We start from the raw sequence: 20,671 nt of genomic DNA on the forward strand, positions 1-20,671 counted from the left end.
ATAACCCTTAATTCTCCTGCTATGCAAAAATCTATCCAACCTTGTCTTAAATATATTTACTGAGGTAGCCTCCACTGCTTCCTTAGGCAGAGAATTCCACAGATTCACCACTCTCTGGGAACAGCAGTTCCTCCTCATCTCCTTCCTAAATCTACTCCCCTGAATCCTGAGGCTATGTCCCCTAATTCTAATCTCACCTACTATGGAAACAACTTTCCTGCCTCTATCCGATCTATCCTTTTCATAATTTCATATGTTTCTATAATATCTCCTCTCATTCTTCTGAATCCCAGTGAGACTGGAACACTCTAGAACCTGCAATCACATCAAAACACAGAATCAAAATCACTGATCTTAAAACTAAATCTGAGAGCCGGAACCAACTGAAGATGGAAACAAGTAAAACGTAACTATTCACCACTAAAACTATTGTTACGAATTAGAAAGAAATTAATAGCACATCAGGAATCTTTCTGTGTTTGGAATTCAAGTGAAGAGGGACACTGAATGTCTGAAGACCAGCTATTTACGATAACCTACAAGTGAAGCTATTGTAAATGGCAAGGTTAGCATAGTGGTTAGCCTAACACTATTACAGTGCCAGTGAGCTGGGTTCAGTTCCCCCACTGTCTGTAAGGAGTTCGTATGTTCTCCCCACGACCATGTGTGTTTTCTCCAGGTACTTTGGTTTCTTCCCACATTCCAAAGACATATGAGTTTGTAGTGCAATTGGGCAGCAAGGGCTCATTGGGCCAGAAAGGACTGTTACCATGACGATTCCTACCAAGACTGGTTCTGGTTTAAGACAGCGCTGGTGAAACCAAGTGACTACTTATTGGCAGCAAACAAAACAAAGAATACAACTAGATACTTAATTAATAACAAATTTTCTTCTCAAATTTATGGCGAATGGTCACTGCAAACAACGGAGAGGTGAGCAAAGGCAAGGCTGAGTTGAGGGCTGAGGAGCGCAGGTGTGAGGCAAGGATGAGGCACGTTTAAGGCAAAGTCAGGGCATTTAGAACAGAGCAAAGTCAGAGTGGAGGAGAGGCAGACTTGAGGCTCATCCACAGAATCATAGAGCTAGGTTTGATTGGTTGATCTAAGCGCCAAGCCAGTTTGGAAAGGTCGGGTATGAGCCGAAACATGGCAGCGGGGTCCAGGCCCAGGGTGTATCAAAGTGACAGGGCCCAGATCCTAGAGCGAGGAATGTCCAGCGTTTGGATGATTTAAACGCTGGGCCAGATGGATTGAAAAGACAGAGTGTCAGGACAAGAGGCAAGGGTTAGCCCATTCTACTTGCTGCTCCATGGCGTTTAACTCAGATCTGTGCTGAAATGAGCCTGAAGCTGTGGCCTGCTCCGGCTGCACTGGGCTTCAAGTTTTGTTTATTTTTATTGTTTGCAGGATTTTGTTTTCTATCTGCACATTAGGTGTTTGATGGTCTTTTTATTGTTTCTCTTGAGTATCTTTGTTTTGTGTATCTCAAGGTTGTATAATGTATACATACTTTAATAATAGATATACTTTCAACCTTGAACAGAGGAGCTAGTGAAATATAGTATCACATCTCAATGGCAGTGAAGGGTCCCCAGTCGTTTTGCACTCCATGCCACTGGACTCTGTGGTATGGAGAGCAAAATAATAATTTTATTATTATTTAATTATTTACGGTTTCTTAATATTGCTATATTTCTACACTATTCTTCGTTGTTGCGACTGTAACGAAACCCAATTTCCCTTGGGATCAATAAAGTATGTCTGTCTGTCTGTCTGTTATCTATCAAGGTGGATGCCTGTACATCAGGCTCCCCATGTTAAACAAAGTCATACAGATAGATGTTCTCCATTGAAGGAAGCCAAACTACCATCCTGGGTCGGTCTCTACAGCCACCTGAAGACTCAGCAATAGACAACCCCTTTGGAGAACATCATACTCGACTCGAGTGATAACACAGCTACTACCATCTCTCTAAATAAAGAAATCATCTACCAAAGTAAAACTGCTTTTTTGTTCGAACAAAGATTATGCTATGCTATAAGTGTGAGAAATGCTTACCATTAAGTCAAAATAAATTATATTAACAGTGTCCAGATGTTTAATGATTTATCACAATCAATACTGCTGCACTTTATTTGTTTATCTGCACTGCACTTTCTCTGTAACTGTAACACCATATTCTGCATTCTGTGTTTTAAATTTATCTTCATGTACTTACTGCAGAATGATCTGTCTGGCATGCAAACAAAAGCTTCTCACTGTATACGTGCACAAAGCAAAAATAAACCAGTTACTAATTACCAGTTAAACCTAAAAGAAAAGCAAATACCTTGCTTCAAATCAGAAACAGTTCAATAGGAATCACAGGATTCAATAAAGAAAGAAAAAGTAAAAAAGAAAGATGGTCCTTTAAAAACTAAAGATTCAACACTATCAAGGTAGAACCTTTAACACTTTAACAATAGCATTGAAAACCTTTGACTCCATCAGGCAGTTAATTTTTAAGAGTCACGGACTATATGAACTAACCAGGGGGGTTTAATCATGTTGGTTTCTCACATATAGCAAACTGGCTATAAAACATTTTGGCAGTATAATAACTCGTAATTTTCTACTTAGCCATAAGGAGGCCAAGAACAACTACAGCATTTAATAAGATTACGGGTAGACATCAAAGAAATTAAGCACAATCACATTCAGTCAGAAGGCATTAAATATATTACACTATAAGACCATTCAAATCAATATATTTGACATTTATGTGTTTGGTAGCATGAAGCCTTAGCAAGAAAAAAAACTTTTGAAATACATTTGCATCTTTAAATTACACTATAAAATAAATTCAAATAAGATTTTAATGCAAGCTGATATAGCTTCATGATAAATAATGCAATTCAACATCAAATTTTCAGATCCAGAAAGAAGAATCATTACCTGCCAGTGTAGGCTGGGGAAGAGATTTATCTAGATTAAGCAGCTGTGAAAGTTATGAGTTGTGTTTAGCAACCTTGCAAATGAGGACCATAACTGACCAAGACAGTCCGCATGTTCATTAGGATAGATAAAACTGCATAACAAACTAAAGAATAAACAAAACGCTAAAGCAAATATTTAGAAACCTACTAAACATTTTTTGAAAAAGTTATAAAATCATAAAGTATAGTAAATTAGAAATTATGATAATCAATTGTATTCTGAAGTTCCACATCTAAGTAAAGTTTAAAAGCAATTTGAGTTTAAATGGGAAAAACTAGGGTGTCCCTATCTTCGACAGGCTTACTACTCTGCCATTACAAACAAGCAAAGGATTCAATTCTGACTCATTAGCTGCAGCACCATATCATATCAAATCAAAGTAAATTTATTATCAAAGTACCCTTTAATTCCAAACTGACTACTGTTTGCCAAGTACTGAAGTCTGGCTTTGGTTTATGACAAGAAGTTAAACAAAGAATATTGGCTTGAAGTTCAATTTACTTAAAAAAAACAGCACTTTGATTTTTAGAAGTCAGCTGCTGGTGTTTAGAAAACGGATCTTGACAAAAAAAAGAGGCCCCCTGCCCGGGACAGTGAATATCCATTGCAATTTGAATATGTGCCAAGTTGAATATGGATTTCTCACCACTGATCAGAGCATTTTGCAATAAAATCTGTAGCAATAGCCTTTACCAAAGGAAAAGGCTATCAACAGAAAACAATGAAATGTAAATTGCTAAGGATGAGATACGTAATATTACAGTAGATACAGAAATTTTTAGATAAATTAGTTAGCTTAAGGAGGACAGTATCATTGGACATCTTCAAATTCTGAAAGCATTTTGAAAGGAAATTCTGGAGATTTAAATTTTGTGCTTCAGATTTTAACTGAATACAAGTGTGTGCGTGAAGACTGGGCGAATGGATGTTCATGTCATCACATTGAAGGCTACCTAGATGGAATATAAGGTTAAGGAACTAGGAGTGGGTTTGTGTTAAAAAATCAAGTTGGTATGATGAGATATAAATATGAAAAGCAAAATAAGTTATATTTCTTTTAGAATGATGTCTATTACAGTACGTCGTAAAAGGAGCTTCTAAACTTATGGAAAGAAAGGAGAAACGTCATGCCCTGGCAGCGCAATGATTTCACGTACAAAGGAGCAGCACCATCAAGAGTCAGCATCGGTGCTGGTTTACAGTATCAACGATGAGCTTCTGCAGCAAGTTGTGCACCAGGCTGCCGTTGAAGTATATTGCTGTTCCTTCACTACTGCTGGGTGAAAGTGGCAGAGCCTCCTCCCTATCAGCATTGTGAGAGTACTTTCATCAGAGTGGTGGAATCAGTCTAAGGGCTCACACAAAATGCTGGAGCAACTCAGCAAAAATCAGGCAGCATCTATGGAAAGGAGTAAAGAGCTGATTTTTTTGAACTGAGACTCTAAATGTTTCGACTCTTATCCTAAAAGGTCGAACTTTTACTCCTTTCGATAGATGCAACCTGACTTGCTGAGATCCTCTGTTTTATTCTGGATTTCCAGCATCTGAAGAATCTCTTGAGCTTAAGGTTGACTATTTTCTAAATGGAGAGAAAATATAAAAAATTGAGGTGCAAAGGGACTTGGGAGTCTGCCCCTCTGCTGACTGCTCCTGTGGCTCCTCCCACAGACCCCTGGATAAAGGTGATTGTGTTACTTCTCCTTCCACAGTCCAGGGCAGTCATTTGGCATGGACGGGCTCCGTTTTACTGCTAATAAAAGCCTTTCAGTATTTACTCTACCTCCAGTCTTTTGGAGTTATTGATAGTGCATCAGCAGGATTGCCTAAACATTAATTTGCAGGTTGAGTCTTTGGTGAGGAAGGCAAATGTGTTGTTAGCATTCATTTCAAGAGGATTAGAATATAGGAGCAAGGATGTAAATTTGAGAATATCTAAAGCACTGGTGAGGCTTTACTTTGACCATTTTGAGTAGTTTTGGGATCCTTATCTTAGAAAGGATATACTGAAACTGAAAGGTGGTTCATTAAAAAATGATTCCAGGATTGAATGGCTTGTCCTATGAAGAGCCTTTGGTGTTTCTGGGCCTGTACTCACTAGAAGTCAGAAGTATGAGGGGTGACCTCATTGAAACTTACTGAATGGTGAAAGGCCTTGACAGAATGGATGTGGAGAGGATGTTTGCTATGGTGGGAGAGTCTAAGACCAGAGGGCACAGCCTCAGAATAGAGGTGTTTCCTTTTAGAACAGAGATGAGGAGGAATTGCTTTAGCCAGAGAGTGGTGAATCTTTGGAATTAATTGCTACTGGCAGCTGTGGAGGCCAAGTCTTTATGTATATTTAAGGTAGAGGTTGAAAGGTCCTTGATTGGGCAGAGCATGAGAGGGGATGGGGAGAAGGCAGGAAACTGGGGCTGAGAGGAAAATTGGATCAGCCATGATGAAATGGTAGAGCAGTCTTGATGAGCCAAATGGCCTAATTCTACTCCTATATCTCATGGTCTTAAGGTCTTAGCAATCTAAGAAGATGGCTCACTATCCAATTTTCAAAGGCATTTGGGAATGGCCATTCTAGAAACGCACATATCTCAAAAATGAATAAACGAAAAGAAACATAGAAGCAGTCTGTTTCCATTACTTGAGATGACTTGGAGGAGTGGCTGGATATAATAAGACTTGAAAAACCAAAGGATAGACTTCAGTGTATAGTTTGTTATGAGGCTATGGAATTCACATCCAAGGGATGGAAATTTGAGACACAAAATATGCCAATATTTAACTTTGGTTTAAGTGGTTAGAAAATGCAAGGCGATCGAAGGAATCTGTGAATAGGGAGGATACGTGTAGACCTGAGTCTGCATGTGCAGAGTCAAAGCCTACGTGGACTGATTGGGTCAAAGGGCCTTTTCCTTGTTGTATATTACTGTGCAATGCGTGAGTATGTATTGTTATTAGAATAGAAGTGAAAGAATTAAACTGCCTCATTTATACACATGAAATAAAATCTTCTGGCAAAGTACTAGAATGCAGTCCAATACACTCACTATATTGCACAGTAGCTATAAACTTCACCTTCATCTCATGGGGGTGGTGGGGAGTGGAGAATAACATTATGAGCAAAAGAATAACAAGAGGTATAGCTTTGGAAGTCCTCTTCAGTTTCCAATTGAAAAGGATGGGATTTCAATGAAATTTGCTTGATCATTTCTTAAGAGTATTCTGAAAAATTGGTAATTAAATTTGGGGCAAATAAAAAAGACTATTTAGCTTCCTGGCTGAGAATAAACACAAGAGATTCAGCAGATGCTGGAAATCCAGAGCAACATCCTAAATGCCAGAGGAAATCAGCAGGTCAGGTAGCACCTATGGAGGGAAATAAACAGTTGGTGTTTTGGGCTGAGTCTCTTCATCTGAATCTCTTGGTTGTAGATGGGTCGTATTCTGCATGGAGGTCAGTGACCAGTGATGTGCCTCAGTGATCTGTTCCTGGATCCTTACTCTTCGTGATTTTTATAAATGACCTTGATGAAGAAGTGGAGGGATGGGTTAGTAAGCTTGCTGATAGTACAAAGGTTGGAGGTATTGTCGATAGTGTGGAGGGCTGTCATGGATTACAGCACGACATAGATAGGATGCAAGACTGGGCTGAGAAGTTGCGGATGGAGTTCAACCCACATAAGTGTGAAGTGGTTCATTTTGGTAGGTCAAATATGATGGCAGAATATAGTATTAATGGTAAAACTCTTGGCAGTGTGGAGAATCAGAGGGATCTTGGGGTCCGAGTCCATAGGACGCTCAAAGCAGCTGCGCAGGTTGACTTTGGTTAAGAAGGTATACAGTGTATTGGCCTTCACCAATTGTGGAATTGAAGTTAGGAGCCAAGAGGTAATGTTACAGCAATATAGGACCCTGGCCAGGCCCCACTTGGAATACTGTGCCCAGTTCTGGCCGCCTCACTACAGGAAGGATGTGGAAGCCATAGAAAGGGTGCAGAGGAGATTTACAAGGATGTTGCATGCCTTATAAAAACAGGTTGAGTGAACTTGGCCTTTTCTCCTTGGAGCGACGGAGGATGAGAGGTGACCTGATATAGGTGTATAAGATGATGAGTGGCATTGATCGTGTGGATAGTCAAAGGCTTTTTCCCAGGGCTGAAATGGTTGTCATAAGAGGGCACAGGTTTAAGGTGCTGGGGAGTAGGCACAGAGGAGATGTCAGGGTACATTTTTTACTCAGAGTGGTGAGTGCGTGGAATGGACTGCCGGCAACAGTGGTGGAGGTGGATATGATAGGGTCTTCTAAGGGACTTTTGGGTAATTACATGGAGCTTAGAAAAATAGAGGACTATAGGTAAGCCTAATAATTTCTAAGGCAGGGACATGTTTGGCACAACTTTGTAGGCCAAAGGGCCTGTATTGTGCTGTAGGTTTTCTATGTTTCTATCAGTAATGGAAAGGAAGGAAGAGGAAGCCAGAATAAGAAGATGGGCTTGAAATGTCAACTGTTTATTTCTCTCCAGAAATGTGCCTGACCTGCTGAGTTCCTCCAGCATTTGTGTGTTGCTCTGGCTGAGGATAATGTGTGCAATTGGGAAATCTGAGGGAAATGCAAGAAAGCAATCATTTAACATTTGGATACAGCCAGCAGTTTTAAAAAGAGTAGAAAATGAGTCAGCAATGGACTTTACAAAACTGAGCATCTAAAGATATTAACTTCTTCCAGTGTTCAGTCTCGGGAAGAATAACATGGCACAGAAGAGAGAGGAAAAAAAGTTAATCAAAAGTCAACTGCAAGGAGCATAGTAAAGAGAAGGAAAAAGACCAGTCAAAAAAGGTTGATTGAGAAAGTAAAAACCCGAAATGGGTAATTTGATAAATCCATGGACAGGAAACAAAATAATTATATGGAACTAATGATTTAGTTTACATCCTGGACATTAGTTACACAAGTTGAAACAGAGTTGAGTAAAAACTGAGCTGCTAGAGCAAGCAGCAGCTCTAGATGGAAATGGATGGTTGACACTTCAGGTCTGGGAGTCCAGATGAAAGGTCTTGATTTGAAACACCGAGTGTCCATTTCTCTCTAGAGATGCTGACTGACCTCCTGAGTTCCTCCAGCAGTTCGTTCTTTTACTCCAGATTTCATCATCTGCAATCTCTTGCCTCTCCAACTTGAAGCTTATGCATATTCAGCAGCCTGCAATAACATGCCAGAGTTATGGTCCAGTTCCCTTGTTAAAACTATTGCCTAAAATTTACCTTCTTGGTCAATGCATTAGACATCAGGACTGATATGTCTTTTTGTGTCACTGAACAAAATTAGTGTTTGATTATTTTCCTGCCAAGCGTGTTTACTTGTATTGTTGCATTAAAAGCAAATGGCCAAAGATGTTGAATCAAACCTATTCATTTGATAGGCCTGTATCTCTTCATGACTTACATTCTTGCTTTCAACATCTTCCTTATTTTTATTTAGTTATTATTTTTATCATTTAGTTTGTATTTGTATGTAACCATAGACAGTTTGCTCTTTGGTAGCTGCAATGTTTGGAGGAGAATCAAAGTCAAAGTGGTTCTGTGAACAGGTATACATAAACCAGATAAAGTGGAAAACAGGTAATACTAGAATCATTCAGCAGCAACTGCAAAGAATGAAACACAGGTAATATTTCAATTCAATGATCTTTGATTAAAATTGGAACAAGTTACAAATGGCTCACTCAATAAGGAAACTTGTTAAATTCAGTGAGCAATTGGGGAATCATTAACCTTTGACATTCACCTTCAAAGCATAGAAATCAGAAGGAAAGTATGGGCCTGATAATGAATTTGTGAAAGCAGGATCACTGCTGAATTGCAATGCTCGAGAGCTGACCTTCTACCCTAATTATAGGATGATAATGGAAACACAAAAAGAGTCCAGTTAACCCATTGTGGCTATGGTTGTGATTATAGTATGATTAATTCTGCTCACCTGGTAGTGTCATAATTCTATTAAAAAAGAACTAACCAAAATTCATCAAGTTTTATTTTGAATGCTACAATTGATTCTGTTTCAATGTTCTGTGGATACATTACTGATCACTGCATCTCCCCTGTAAAATAATAGGCTTGAAATTTTATAGTCGTTGAAATTTCTGTTAAGCTTGCAAGTAAGGAAATAGTTGTAAAGGCGTAGAGCACTGTAATAAGCCCTTTGGCCTGGCTGGTCTATATTGACCTAGATTACCATTTAAGATGGTCCCATTTGCCCACATTTGGCCCTCTAAACCTTTGCTATCCATGTACCTCTCCGTGGCTTTTAAAATGTTGATAGTTTACCTGTGCAGACAAAGGAGCGGGCCCAAGTGCTGAGGAATGGCAGGATCCCAGCAAGCTGCAGGGTCTGTGACTGTAGCTCCCCCTTGAAGGCTGGCAATTGACAGGCCAGCCAGCTCTCCAGGCAGGTCTGAAAATAACACAAGGCAGACCTGGAACTTGAGGTAACACTGAAAAATCTAGAACAGGTCATATAGCTCAGAAACATGACATTTCATTTGGGGGAAAGAAAAGCATAACATGGGGGGAATCTTACAAACCTTGTTGGCCTAAAGAGCCTCAGAAAAATTCTTGAGCATAGACTGGGGAAGCTCAGAACCCTCCCTGGATCCATGGGAGGGTAGTGGGGTCACGATCTGCTCACAAAGCACTGGACCCAGGTGTAGAGGAACAGCAGGATCTCCAGGAAGAGACATAAACAAGAGGCCATACATCAGCATACCAACAGCACTTCAGAGAAGTAACTGAGCAACACCACAAGACAACTCATCCTCTCCAACATAATGACTGCACTAAGGCACTGAATGAGAGTCCTCTTTAAATAATCATAGAATGTGGGCAACATGTGCTAACAGCAATTAACTTGGCCAGATTAAACCAAAAACACAAAGGCTTAACAACTCTAGTTAAGATATTGATTAGTAAATGCAAGTGCTCAAGAAGCCTAGGAGTTCAACACTCTCTGGCAAACCACAGAGTTCATGATAGCACCTGCCTCAGCTACCTCCTCTGACCATCCTCTTGGTAAAAATAATACCCCCCCAGATGCATATTAAGCCTCTCCCCTTAAACTTTAGTCCTTTAGTTTTGATTCACTAACCCTTGGAAAGTGACTGTGCTCATTCCCCCTTTCCATCCCCCTCATGATTTATACAGCTCTATAAGACCACTGCTCCTTCTTCTACACTGCAGTGAAAGAAGTCCAGTCTGCTCATCCTCTCTCATTAAATTGAATTCTGACTACGTCCTTGTACATCTCCTTGACATGTTTTCCACCTTAATGGAATCTTATTTATTTCAGGGTGACCAGAACGAACCACCATATTCCAAATGTGGCTTCACTACATCTTGTACAACAGCAATATAACATCGCAAGAATGCTCTCTTTTGCAGCACACACAACATGCAGGAGGAACTCAGCAGGCGAGGCAATATCTAAGGAAAAGAATAAACAGTCAATAGCTCGGACCTATGGCCCAAAACATTGTCTCTTTACTCTTTTCCCTAGATGCTGCCTGGCCTACTGAGTTAATTCCGTGGTTTGTGTGTGTTGCCTGGATTTCCAGCACCTGCAGATTTTCTCATCTTCATGCTCTCATTGGCATTAGTTGACAAGAGTAATTACGAAGATAAAAAAGATTGATATACTGTATATACTCAAGGGGATGTGCTGCTTCTGTCTTATGAGGTCCCTTGTGATATTTCATAGTTTATCGGGCCCAAGGAGCCTTATCCTTTTCAAGGGAACCACACTTCAAAGTTGTGCTGATAAACTGAACATTAAAAACTGCAAATGCTGGGAATCTAAAAGAACAACAGAAGATGCTGGAAACATTTAGCAGATCAGACAGTTTGATGAAAGGTAAAATAAAGTTAACAGATCAATCAGAAATATTAAATGCATTTATCTTTCCACAGATGCTGCCTGATCTGATCAGTCGTCCTAGCATTTTCTTTTTCACTTCGTACGTTCAATGTTTTTTGATGTCATTCACAACCATTTTTTGTCAATCAACATTTGCTTTAATGACATGGACTTTAATCCCTCCAAGTTTCTAATTTTAATTTATGCCATCTCTCAAAGTTTATTTATGCATTGAAGTTCTTTCATCTGTTAGTCCCTGGCATTGCTGAGGTAGTAGGTTGATCTATAGATTAAAGAAAGAACATATGAGAGTGGTAGAGAGTGAGATGTGTGGGGTAAAAAGAGTTGTGTTAAAGCTGAAGGATTCTGGGAGCCATTTAGGGGATCTATAGAAAGTGGTAGATTGACAGGAACGTGGATCAAGAAATGAACTCTGAGGGGAGTTGAGACAATTGAATAGTTGGAGGACTGAGTATGACAACATGCCAGTGGAACAAAGGATGATTAGGGAAACTATTAGGGGTACCTGAAGACATTGACAGTGAATTAATTGAGAGGAGGATCGCTGGTCTACATCAGAAGCAGCATTTCACACATGGGTATTGATTCCCTTGGATTTTAAAACTGTTGTCATTAACCATTTAACAAAAGATCTGATGTTACTGCCCTTATTACCACTTGCTATCCAACTCCTTCATTATCCAAAGTTCTTGCACATGATGAGCCCACCAAATCTGCACCTACCTTTCCTTCAATTCCATTGCATGTCCATAAGACTGTCATTCATTCTTTGGGGGGCACACATCTGTTTTCATGGATGTCTATGAAGAAAAGGAATTTCAGGATGTATATTGTATACATTTCTCTGATGCTAAATACACCTATTGAAACCTATTGAAGACCATAAGACACATACAAAATGCTGGTGGAATGCAGCAGGCCAGGCAGCATCTATAGGAAGAAGTACAGTTGATGTTTCGGGCCGAGACCCTTCGTCAGGACTCCTAGTGTTTGCAAAGACCATAAAACATTGGAGTAGAATTAGGCTATTCAGCCCATCAAGGCTGCTCCACCATTCAATTATGGCCAGATTATTATCCCTCTCAATCCCACTCTCCTGCCTTCTCCTGACTTAATTTACTTATCAGTGAAATGTGTTGTTTGAGGTAACTACCAACACAAACTAAGGATGTGCTGGAGGCAGCCTGCCAGTGTCGCAACACTTTCTGGTGCCAACATAGCATTCCCACAACGAGTGCACCTCTGGTTGTCCTCCCAGCTCTTACTCTACCTAAAATTGTCCTCAATCACAGGTGTATCTAACTCTTAAGTTTTAGTCATTCTATATACCAACACTTGCTGAATACCCTAACTTGTGTTCTGATAACCCCTAAATCATTCATACGTTCAAGTCCTTCCGTGGCCTCCTCCCTAACCTGGATGTCAGAAGCAATATCAAAATCAAGTAGTTTTTATGGCTATGTTTCTCTCCGGTGATGGTCTCCTATGTGGTCCACTTTAAGCTCTCCACACAGAAAAACATGCAGTCAGCTTCCTCAGCACTAAGTTCTAGAACTCCCTCCCCAAAAAGGGTAAGTGTATAACCCTCTTTAAGTTATTCCTTAAAGCCTATCTTTTTAACCAAGTTCTTTGTGTGTTGGCGCGTGGATAAGGCATTGGTCTAGTGATCTGAAGGTCACTGGTTCGAGCCTCAGCTGAGGCAGTGTGTTGTGTCCTTGAGCAAGGCACTTAACAACACATTGCTCTGTGACGTCACCGGTGCTTGGGTCCTAGTGCCCTTCCCTTGGACAAAATCGGTGGCATGGAGAGGGGAAGGCCTGCAGCTTGGGCAACGGCCGGCCTCCCATACAATCCTGCCCAGGCCTGCAGCCTGGAAACCTTCCAAGGTGCAAATCCTATTTTGTCATCTTCTATGATTCTGTGATTCCCTGTTAACTTTTGTTTGTGTTTGAGGCGATTTTTATTGTCAAATCATTTTATCTTTTTCTAAATTTGTTCTTATTTGTGAATTACATTCTCTTCCTCTTTCTAATAATTTCTCAGTTTGGTTATTTCTGCAAGCCATTTTTCACTGGTTGCTGTGCTTTTCCCACTGGCTCTCATGCCTGCTATGAGTTAATGGGTGTTGTTAATTTGTATAAAGCTGCTGTGGTTCTGGAATATCATGCAGGACTTTACCAGCAGGGATGCTCGATGGCAGGTTTTAAAAGTGAGAAGTTCGATGCTCTGCAAATGGAGCTGCTACCAGAAAGGTCCTCAAAGGTATTCTTTGTTTTGGTCACAGTCCAGTCTAGGGCAAGTTCACTCACAAAATGAGATGATAAAACCTAAGCTCCCCTAAGCGCACGTAGAATCTTGAATAGTGCGAGGAGGAGCAGCTTACCCTGAGGAATCTATAGATGAGAGTAATGGAGGGCACTGGGGTTTTGGAATTGGAGATCTCTGCCACACTTTGGCTGAGATCTCCAATCTTTTCCTTTCCATTTGGCCTGAGGAAAGTCCCTGTGTTAGGTTCATTAAGTACACAATATTATGCAAATAGGAGAAAAACACCTGGTGCTGCTTCTGAGAGCTTGCCAAATAATCAGTCCCAATTTTAAATGAAAGCTGTAATGAAAGTCTCTCCTGTAATGTTCTTCGTTGGCTCCCTGAAGTGCTCCTAGAACCTACTAATAATTTCTCTTCCTTTAACATGGGTTCTGGGCTGAGCAGCCGGCTAACATATTGTTTGACTTGTTGGCTAAATGTAAGAGAACTTTAATGTGTAATGACAAGCTTCATAAACTTCCCATGTGGGTATTCTGCGAGGTAGCTCCCAGCCTTGGTATCTGTTTACAAACATGTCACCTGGCCAGCTCTAGAAACAGGCACAGTGAATAGCAAAGAGGTATTAAATAAAGGTACACTATGAAATGAAAAAGAAGATTGGTAGCTTGAGTTGGCTGCTCGCTGAGCCTGGAGGTTAGCTCGCGAATGTTTTATCGCCAGTCGAGGTGACATCATCAGTGCACAATTGAATGTTTGTTTCTACTGAGTGCTTGCGTTTATATTAGTCCAACTTGTGCTGATTGGTTGGCTGTCATGCTGGCTGCTACTCTCTGCTGGTTCCTGGCTAACCGGGTAGCTGAATGATCGCCACTGGCCTATATCCCTGTATCCTTGGGGGTCTGCAACTCACCTCTCAGATCAGTTCCCGCAGATACATAGGTTCATAAATTGTATCCAGTCCAATATACTTGTTAATGGAGTCTTCTGTTAAAAACCAATTGTCTAAGAATTTTCTTGATTTCTTGTTTTGTGCTTCTGCCTAGATTGTTGTACTTTCCCAACTGAATTTGTGTCGTTCTTGGTCTTCATGTACTGAGATGAGTGACAGAGGATCGTGTCTTCTTATGGCTAGCTGATGGTCATTTGGTCTCATGGATAGTTTTCTCCCTATCTGTCCTGCAGAGTGTTTGGGGCAGTCTCCAGTCAATGGGACAGGTACATTTAATTGTAGCACAGTTGGTAAATAGGGCAGATGTGCTCTGCTCATAGTTAATGAGGCACTCATTGTCCTGCTGTTTTTAACTCTGTATGCTGTTATATTTTGGGTGGGATTGAAAACAATGCTACTGCTTATAAGTAGGACTTTCAAGAGAAAAGTAAATCCAAAAGGGGCAGGGTAACAGGAATTAATTTCGCAAGTCCATCCTATTATTCCATTAGACTGTGGCTAAACTACACCTTTCTTCCACTTACATCTCTTTCATTCTTTTGTTCAATTAACAAAGATTCAAAATACATTAATTATCAAAGTATGTATGCAGTATACAACATGAGATTCATCTTCCCACTGACAGCCTCAAAACAAAGAAACACTAAGGAACCCACTTAAAGAAAACATCAAACACACATCATGCAAAAAAAGAACAAATTGCGCAAACAGCAATAAACAAATTAATGACATATTGATTATTAAACTGTAGAGTCCTTGAAACAGTCTAGGAATGTCCAGTTTAGTTCAGTTCAGTTCAATTTAGTGCTGTGTTGTTTGTTAATTGTAGGTTGCAGAGCCAGTGTACCCCAAACAAAACTGCACAAAATAGCAATAAAAGAAGGAGCAAGGAAAAACCAGAAACACATCTCACAGGAAGTGCAGACTCCAATCCACAAAGCACGTCAATTAAACCTTGCTGAAGAACTAAGAGTCCGACAGCATCCTTCGGTAGCAGCAAGCGAGAGGGAGACAGAGAGACTGATCAAACACAGGCACCTTTGTCTAGCATCAATGAGCAAGAGGGAGAGAGAGAGACTAGTTAAACAGAGGCACCTTCGCCAGGTAGCAATGAGCGAGAGTGAGCGAGACCAGCCACACGCATAGACGGTGCTGAACACCCTGTCATCTTCTACTCTCATCCTCATCGATTTCAATCTTGCTTGATGTTTTGATCGGTGAGATTGGGCAGAAATGGAGTCAATCATAGGCTCATGCCCTGTCTGCAGGTTTCTGGGTCACCAGTCGCACTCCGCTCCAACCTCAGCCGAACTTCCTTGGAGACAGTAAAGCAGCAGATCACTCAATTGCCCTAAAAACACACCATCAAAATGTAAATCACAGGTTCCGATTGCATTTAGCTTAGTAGTAGAATCATATTTAAAGGAAGAGTGAGTCAAAGAAATAGTTTTGTGAACCATCTGAAGGGCGTCACCATTGTTTGAGTTGCTCACTGGTGCTATCTTCTTCAATGCACTTTAATTCAAATTTTTGAGAATTGAACAACAAAATTTGTTTAATTATGAGTGAAAGAAATTTAGTGTAAATTATATGTACAATATTGACTAATTTAAACTCTATTTGCAATGCAGATGTGCTGCCCCCAAAAGAATAACTGAAAATGAGCATATTTCTATTTCCAAATGGCAACTGCAGATGAATTACTCTAAAATATCGATGTTGACATTATTGTCATATGCTCTTTGTGTCACAAGTACATAAAAAATATCAGTGTTATACCACATGTACTCAATTTTCACAAGAATGGGGCTTTGTTTATGTGGGAGAGAAGACATTTCCATGATGATAAACCTCACATGTTAATAGAATGGTAACTGCTGAAATACGACTGTGTCATCTTCAAGCCAGCTATAATTCTTGCACCAGCCTACTGATGCTGAATAAATCGCATTAACCTGGCACCTCCTGTTTATTTAGAAATTCCTTGTGGAATCTTAATGACCTAACCTAAATCATCTGTTAGCCTTTATTACGCAAAGCTCATTCACACAATGCAAAGCCGTGAATACTAACTTTGATATTGTTAAACAATTTCCAATTATGTTATATATCTTTTTTTAATTTGTCACTTAAAAGAAATTAACGCCTCAGGAGTTTGATTGGATATTGTTATTTTGTGCTTCATTATAAATTGGGATTGTGATATTTTAATATGTCTTGTACTTTATCATATATGAGGTAGTATTTACTGATTTCCTCGGCATAGAATTCCAAAGATTCACTATCGTCTGGGAAATGCAGTTCCCCCTCATCTCTGTCTTGAATCTTAAGGCTATGTCCCCTTGTTCACCTGCATTTGGAAATAACTTTCCTGCTTCTAACAAATCTATTCCTTTATATTAGTGGTCACCAACCTTTTTAAGCCCAAGATCCCCTACCTTGGCCTTAGTGAAAGGCAAGATCGACCTACTAAATTGATGAGTCACACATACGCACACCGGGCAGAAAAGACCCAGAAGTAGAAATAATGTATGTACACCAGGGGTCACCACACATTTTTGCACTGCAGACCGGTTTAACATTGACAATATTCTTGCGGACCGGCCGATGGGGGGGTGGGGGGGGGGGTGGGTGTTAAACACAACCAAAATACAGCGATACTCAAAGCAGGTGCCTTATGTCCAGTCTATTTTGCAATTTAGTTTACGTGGCTCTCAGCATTTAGCTTCTATCCTGCTTGCTCACATTTTTTTCTGCTCAAAAACTCAACGGGTTTGTCTTTAAGTGCAGGGTGCTTGGACTCAAGGTGCCTAAGCAGTTTTGAGGGCTTCATTGCCTCATTAGACAGCCTCCAGGCCCGAACTCCAGCTTCCCGCCCGCCGGCCGCCAGTTGCCTTGGCCGAGTGCGGATGGTCGTGGGTGGGGTGAGATGACAAGGTCACGGCTGGATGTCCCCGTGCTGGGGCCGTGGTGGTCGCAGTCCGGAGAGAGCGACCAACCGACCAAGGAGTGTGACAGGGCGCATGCCTGACCCCCTTGTAAGTCGGTAGGATCTATCAGCCGACAGAAGTTTGGCTAGAGGAATGACTTTCAGCAGATCACAGCAAGGTAACTGCTCTGCTACTTAGGAAACCCTGAGCCCGAATTAGGTCGTCTGCGAATATTTTAGCACCGGGTTCTCCACTAACATTCGGTGTGCTAAACAGGTTTAGAGGCGGTGCCCATCTGTCCACGCTCCAGGCCAGTACCATTGGCACTTCCCGGCGGCCACGCAATGTGGTCGGTAACCCGAAGCCAGCCAGTGACCCCTGGCATGAGGGTATCGCTGCATTTAGGCGACTGATGACCTCGCGTGCATTTAAGTTCGACAGTGGGCGTGACAGGGAATGAGGAAAGGTGCAGTTGACTCTTATCGTTTCATATTGCCAAATCATATTGTTTCCTTCCGGCCTGGTTGTTGGGGACCACTGAAGTACACTGTAGTGCTTGGCAGGGGAGCTACACACATGCGCACTGGGTAGAAAGAACGGAACTAAAACCCCACAACCCAGAAACAATCTCTCAACGGTATCTGTGTATTTATTTTTCATTTTTTTCAGGATCTGCTGAGAAAGTCTCAAAAATTGGCCAGTCGATCGCGAGCGACAGATTGGCAACCACTACTTTATATGATCTTATATGATTCAATAAGATCCCCTCCTGACTTCCAGTGTTTTAGGCACAGGTGACTCAAACTCTCCTCAAAGGCTAACTCCCTCTTCTCTGGAATCAATCTTGTGAACCTCTTCTGCACTGCCTTCAAAACCAGTATCTATTTTCTCAAGCAGGGATGTTCAAAACTGCACATAATATCCCGTACAATTGCAGCATAACCCCTTTGCTCTTAAATTCATTCCCTCTACCAATGAAGGCCAATATGCCACTTGTCTTTTTGATAACCTGTTGTACCTACAAACCAACATTTTGTGATATATGCACAAGCATTCTCAATTCCCTCTGCATATCAGCATGCTGCAATCTTTCACCATTTAAATAATAATCTGATCTTTTTTTTTTCTTCCAAAGTGGATGATCTCTCATTTACCAACATGGTACAAAACCAGCCAAACCGTTGCCCACTCACTTAATCTATCTATCTCTCTACCGATTCTCCACATCCTCTGCACAATTTAATGTCATCAGCAATCTTAGATACGCTATACTTTCCAAATTGTTAATGTACATCATGAACAGTTGCGTGCCCAGCACTGTTCACTACTAATTGCCTACCGGTGAAGTACCCATTTATCCCAACTCTCTGCCTCCTATTGGTTAAAAGGCATGGATCAGTACTTGGAGCTATGATGTTGTGGCCATTACAGAAACTTGGATGGCTTGGGGGCAGGAATGGTTACCTCGAGTGCCAAGCTTCAGATGTTTCAGAAAGGACAAGGAGGGAGGCAAAATTGGTGGGGGCATAGCACTGCTGATCAGAGATAGTGTCACGGCTGCTGAAAAGGAGGAAGACATGGAGGGATTGTCTATGGAGTCCCTGTGGGTGGAAGTTAGGAACAGGAAGGGGTCAATAACTCTACTGGGTGTTTTTTATAGACCTCCCAATAGTAATAGGGACATCGAGGAGCAGATAGGGAGACAGATTCTGGAAAGGTGTAATAATAACAGGGTTGTCGTGGTGGGAGATTTTAATTTCCCAAATATCAATTGGCATGTCCCTAGAGCAAGGGATTTAGATGGAGTGGAGTTTGTTAGCTGTGTTCAAGAAGGTTCCTTGACACAATATGTAGATAAGCCTACACGAGGAGAGGCTGTACTTGATCTGGTATTGGGAGATAAACCTGGTCAGGTGTCACATCTCTCAGTGGGAGAGCATTTTGGAGATAGTGATCACAATTCTATCTCCTTTACCATAGCATTGGAGAGGGATAGGAACAGACAAGTTAGGAAAACATTTAATTGGAGTAAGGGGCAATATGAGGCTCTCAGGCAGGAACTTGGAAGCATAAATTGGGAATAGATGTTCTCAGGGAAATGTATGGAAGAAATGTGGCAAATGTTCAAAGGATATTTGCATGGAGTTCTGCATAGGTATGTTCCAATGAGACAGGGAAAGGATGGTAGTGTACAGGAAACATGGTGTACTAAGGCTGTTGTAAGTCTAGTCAAGAAGAAAAGAAGAGCTTAGGAAAGGTTCAAAAAACTAGGTATTGATAGAGATCTAGAAGATTATAAGGCTAGCAGGAAGGAGCTTAAGAAAGAAATTAAGAGAGCCAGAAGGTGTCATGAGAAGGCCTTGGCAGACAGGATTAAGGAAAACCCCAAGGCATTCTACAAGTATGTGAAGAGCAAGAGGATAAGACGTAAGAATAGGACCAATCAAGTATGACAGTGGAAAAGTGTGTATGGAACCAGAAGAGGTAGCAGAGGGGAAAAGTGTCTCCTCCCCACGCCACCGATGTTGTCCAGGAGAAGGTCATTAGGACCCATACAGCTTGGCACCAGTGATGTCACACAGCAATGTGTGGTTAAGTGCCTTGCTCAAGGACACACACGCAGCCTCAGCCAAGGCTCAAACTATCGACCTTCAGATCACTAGACAAACACCTTAACCACTTGGCCACACGCCAACACGGAGAGGCATAATATGATTAGGAATAGTCAGCATGGCTTTGTGAAAGGGGACTTTGCTTTGTGGATCTATAACTGGCTTGCCCACAGAAGGCAAAGAGTGTTTGTAGACAGGTCATATTCTGCATGGAGACCAGTGGTGTGCCTCAGGGATCGGTTCTGGGACCCCTACTCTTTGTGATTATTATAAATGACCTGGATGAGGAAGTGGAGGGTTGAGTTAGTAAATTTGCTGATGACACAGAAGTTGGGGGTGTTGTGGATAGTGTGGAGGGCTGTCAGACTTTACAGTGGGACATTGATAGGATGCAAAACTGGGCTGAGAAGTGGCAGATGGAGTGTGAGGTGTGTAAATTTTGGTAGGTCAAATATGATAGTAGAATATAGTATTAATGGCAGTGTGGAGGATCAGAGGGATCTTGGGGTCCAAGTCCATAGGACAATCAAAGCTGCTGTGTAGGTTGACTCTGTGGTTAAGAAAGCATATGGTGCATTGCCCTTCATCAATCATGGGATTGAGTTTAGGAGCCGAGAGGTAATGCTGCAGCTATATAGGACCCTGGTCAGACCCCACTTGGAGTACTGTGCTCAGTTCTGGTTGCCTCACTATAGGAAGCACGTGGAAACCATAGAAATGGTGCAGAGGAGATTTACAAGGATGTTCCCTGGTTTGGGGAGCATGCCTTTTGAGAATAGGTTAAGTGAACTTGGCCTTTTTTCCTTGGAGCGATGGAGGATGAGAGGTGACTTGATAGAAGTGTATAAGATGATCAGAGGCACTGATCATGTGGACTGTCAGAGGCTTTTTCCCAGAGCTGGAATGTCTAGCACAAGAGGGCACAGTTTTAAGGTGTTTGTAAGCAGGTACAGAGGAGATGTCAGGGGTAAGCTTTTTACACTGAGAGTGGTGAGTGCGTGGAATGGGCTGTCGG

This window comes from Hemitrygon akajei, chromosome 11, assembly GCF_048418815.1.
Source record: "Hemitrygon akajei chromosome 11, sHemAka1.3, whole genome shotgun sequence".
Classification (NCBI taxonomy): Eukaryota; Metazoa; Chordata; class Chondrichthyes; order Myliobatiformes; family Dasyatidae; genus Hemitrygon; species Hemitrygon akajei.